Genomic DNA, 5,143 nt, shown 5'->3' on the forward strand with positions numbered 1-5,143 from the left:
GTAGAATGAAGAAAGAGGAATGAAGACTGAACGACTGGACTGTTTGGAAATTCTCTGAGATTGAATACTGGATTGGACATATTGAGCTTGAAAACCTCAAACCAAGATAGTATATCAAGATTAGAGATGTAGAATGAAGGAAGAGGAATGACGACTTAACTGTTTAAAAAATTCGCTAAGATTGAATGCTGGATTGGACACATTGAGCTTGAAAACCTCAAACCAAGATAGTATATCAAGATTAGAGATTGTGAAAGGAAGAAAGAGGAATGAAGACTGAACGACTGGACTGTTTGGAAATTCTCTGAGATTGAATACTGGATTGGACATATTGAGCTTGAAAACCTCAAACCAAGATAGTATATCAAGATTAGAGATGTAGAATGAAGGAAGAGGAATGACGACTTAACTGTTTAAAAAATTCGCTAAGATTGAATGCTGGATTGGAAACATTGAGCTTGAAAACCTCAAACCAAGATAGTATATCAAGATTAGAGATTGTAGAATGAAGGAAGAGGAATGACGACTGAACTGTTTGGAAATTCTCTGTGATTGAATGCTGGATTGGGCATATTGAGCTTGGAAACCTCAAACCAAGATAATATATCAAGATTAAAGATGTAGAATGAAGGAAGAGGAATGTAGACTGAACGACTGGACTGTTTGAAAATTCTCTGAGATTGAATGCTGGATTGGATACATTGAGCTTGAAAACCTCAAACCAAGATAGTATATCAAGATTAGAGATTGTAGAAGGAAGAAAGAGGAATGAAGACTGAACGACTGGACTGTTTGGAAATTCTCTGAGATTGAATACTGGATTGGACATATTGAGCTTGAAAACCTCAAACCAAGATAGTATATCAAGATTAGAGATGTAGAATGAAGGAAGAGGAATGACGACTTAACTATTTGGAAATTCTCCGAGATTGAATACTGGATTGGACATATTGAGCTTGAAAACCTCAAATCAAGTAGTATATCAAGATTAGAGATGTAGAATGAAGGAAGAGGAATGACGACTTAACTGTTTGAAAATTCGCTGATATTGAATTCTGGATTGGAAACATTGAGCTTGAAAACCTCAAACCAAGATAGTATATCAAGATTAGAGATTGTAGAATGAAGAAAGAGGAATGAAGACTGAACGACTGGACTGTTTGGAAATTCTCTGAGATTGAATGCTGGATTGGACACATTGAGCTTGAAAACCTCAAACCAAGATAGTATATCAAGATTAGAGATGTAGAATGAAGAAAGAGGAATGAAGACTGAACGACTGGACTGTTGGAAATTCTCTGAGATTGAATACTGGATTGGACATATTGAGCTTGAAAACCTCTAATCAAATAGTATATCAAGATTAGAGATGTAGAATGAAGGAAGAGGAATGACGACTTAACTGTTTGAAAATTCGCTGAGATTGAATGCTGGATTGGAAACATTGAGCTTGAAAACCTCAAACCAAGATAGTATATCAAGATTAGAGATTGTAGAATGAAGGAAGAGGAATGAAGACTGAACTGTTTGGGCATTCTCTGTGATTGAATGCTGGATTGGACATATTGAGCTTGGAAACCTCAAACCAAGATAGTATATCAAGATTAGAGATTGTAGAATGAAGAAAGAGGGATGAAGACTGAACGACTGGACTGTTTGGAAATTCTCTGAGATTGAATACTGGATTGGACATATTGAGCTTGAAAACCTCAAATCAAGTTAGTATATCAAGATTAGAGATGTAGAATGAAGGAAGAGGAATGACGACTTAACTGTTTGAAAATTCGCTGAGATTGAATGCTGGATTGGAATCATTGAATTGGTAGATCAGAGTAAAGAAAATGCAACTCTCGAGCGGGTTGGTGCGTCTGAAAGATGACGTTTGATCCGGGTGGATCAGAGTAAAGAAAATCCAACTCTCGAGCGAGTTGGTGCATCTGAAAGATGACGTTTGATCCGGGTGGATCAGAGTAAAGAAAATCCAACTCTCGAGCGAGTTGGTGCGTCTGAAAGATGACGTTTGATCCGGGTGGGTCAGAGTAAAGAAAATCCAACTCTCGAGCGAGTTGGTGCGTTTGAAAGATGACGTTTGATCCGGGTGGATCAGAGTAAAGAAAATCCAACTCTCGAGCGAGTTGGTGCGTCTGAAAGATGACGTTCGATCCGGGTGGATCAGAGTAAAGAAAATCCAACTCTCGAACAGGTTGGTGCGTCTGAAAGATGACGTTTGCTCCGGGTGGATCAGAGTAAAGAAAATCCAACTCTCGAGCGGGTTGGTGCGTCTGAAAAATGACGTTTGATCTGGGTAGATCAAAATGAAGAAAATCCAACCCTCGAGCGGGTAGGTGCGACTGAAAGATGACGTTTGATCCGGGTGGATCAGAGTAAAGAAAATCCAACTCTCGAGCGAGTTGGTGCGTCTGAAAGATGACGTTCGATCCGGGAGGATCAGAGTAAAGAAAGTCCAACTCTCGAGCGAGTTGGTGCATCTGAAAGATGACGTTTGATCCGGGTGGATCAGAGTAAAGAAAATCCAACTCTCGAGCGAGTTGGTGCGTTTGAAAGATGACGTTTGATCCGGGTGGATCAGAGTAAAGAAAATCCAACTCTCGAGCGAGTTGGTGCGTCTGAAAGATGACGTTTGATCCGGGTGGATCAGAGTAAAGAAAATCCAACTCTCGAGCGAGTTGGTGCGTCTGAAAGATGACGTTTGATCCGGGTGGATCAGAGTAAAGAAAATCCAACTCTCGAGCGAGTTGGTGCGTTTGAAAGATGACGTTTGATCCGGGTGGATCAGAGTAAAGAAAATCCAACTCTCGAGCGAGTTGGTGCATCTGAAAGATGACGTTTGATCCGGGTGGATCAGAGTAAAGAAAATCCAACTCTCGAGCGAGTTGGTGCGTTTGAAAGATGACGTTTGATCCGGGTGGATCAGAGTAAAGAAAATCCAACTCTCGAGCGAGTTGGTGCGTCTGAAAGATGACGTTCGATCCGGGTGGATCAGAGTAAAGAAAATCCAACTCTCGAACAGGTTGGTGCGTCTGAAAGATGACGTTTGCTCCGGGTGGATCAGAGTAAAGAAAATCCAACTCTCGAGCGGGTTGGTGCGTCTGAAAAATGACGTTTGATCTGGGTGGATCAAAATGAAGAAAATCCAACCCTCGAGCGGGTAGGTGCGTCTGAAAGATGACGTTTGATCCGGGTGGATCAGAGTAATGAAAATCCAACTCTCGAGCGAGTTGGTGCATCTGAAAGATGACGTTTGATCCGGGTGGATCAGAGTAAAGAAAATCCAACTCTCGAGCGAGTTGGTGCGTCTGAAAGATGACGTTTGATCCGGGTGGATCAGAGTAAAGAAAATCCAACTCTCGAGCGAGTTGGTGCGTTTGAAAGATGACGTTTGATCCGGGTGGATCAGAGTAAAGAAAATCCAACTCTCGAGCGAGTTGGTGCGTCTGAAAGATGACGTTCGATCCGGGTGGATCAGAGTAAAGAAAATCCAACTCTCGAACAGGTTGGTGCGTCTGAAAGATGACGTTTGCTCCGGGTGGATCAGAGTAAAGAAAATCCAACTCTCGAGCGGGTTGGTGCGTCTGAAAAATGACGTTTGATCTGGGTAGATCAAAATGAAGAAAATCCAACCCTCGAGCGGGTAGGTGCGTCTGAAAGATGACGTTTGATCCGGGTGGATCAGAGTAAAGAAAATCCAACTCTCGAGCGAGTTGGTGCGTTTGAAAGATGACGTTTGATCCGGGTGGATCAGAGTAAAGAAAATCCAACTCTCGAGCGAGTTGGTGCATCTGAAAGATGACGTTTGATCCGGGTGGATCAGAGTAAAGAAAATCCAACTCTCGAGCGAGTTGGTGCGTTTGAAAGATGACGTTTGATCCGGGTGGATCAGAGTAAAGAAAATCCAACTCTCGAGCGAGTTGGTGCGTCTGAAAGATGACGTTTGATCCGGGTGGATCAGAGTAAAGAAAATCCAACTCTCGAGCGAGTTGGTGCGTCTGAAAGATGACGTTTGATCCGGGTGGATCAGAGTAAAGAAAATCCAACTCTCGAGCGAGTTGGTGCATCTGAAAGATGACGTTTGATCCGGGTGGATCAGAGTAAAGAAAATCCAACTCTCGAGCGAGTTGGTGCGTTTGAAAGATGACGTTTGATCCGGGTGGATCAGAGTAAAGAAAATCCAACTCTCGAGCGAGTTGGTGCGTCTGAAAGATGACGTTCGATCCGGGTGGATCAGAGTAAAGAAAATCCAACTCTCGAACAGGTTGGTGCGTCTGAAAGATGACGTTTGCTCCGGGTGGATCAGAGTAAAGAAAATCCAACTCTCGAGCGGGTTGGTGCGTCTGAAAAATGACGTTTGATCTGGGTAGATCAAAATGAAGAAAATCCAACCCTCGAGCGGGTAGGTGCGTCTGAAAGATGACGTTTGATCCGGGTGGATCAGAGTAAAGAAAATCCAACTCTCGAGCGAGTTGGTGCGTTTGAAAGATGACGTTTGATCCGGGTGGATCAGAGTAAAAAAAATTCAACTCTCGAGCGAGTTGGTGCATCTGAAAGATGACGTTTGATCCGGGTGGATCAGAGTAAAGAAAATCCAACTCTCGAGCGAGTTGGTGCGTTTGAAAGATGACGTTTGATCCGGGTGGATCAGAGTAAAGAAAATCCAACTCTCGAGCGAGTTGGTGCGTCTGAAAGATGACGTTTGATCTCGGTGGATCAGAATAAAGAAAATCCAACTCTCGAGCGGGTAGGTGCGTCTGAAAGATGACGTTTGATCCGGGTAGATCAGAGTGAATAAAATCCAAGAAAATCTAATGACATTGGATAAGTCTGAAAGACAGTTTGTATGTGTCTGAAAGATGACGCTAGATATGTCTGGAAGATGACATGATATGTGTCTGAAAGATGACACTAGATATGTCTGAAAGATGACATGAGCTGTGAAGCTGAAAGATGATATTGGATAAGTCTTAAAGGCGACTTGTATGAGTTTGAAAGATGACATGGCTGTGTCTGGATGATGACCCTAGTTATGTCTGAAAGATGACATTGGATGAGTCTAATAGACGACTTGCATGTGTCTGAAAAATGATATGAGCTGAGTCTGGAAGATGTTACCAAATATGTCTGAAAA

The sequence above is a fragment of the Aedes albopictus genome, chromosome 3 (assembly GCF_035046485.1).
Source record: "Aedes albopictus strain Foshan chromosome 3, AalbF5, whole genome shotgun sequence".
NCBI lineage: Eukaryota > Metazoa > Arthropoda > Insecta > Diptera > Culicidae > Aedes > Aedes albopictus.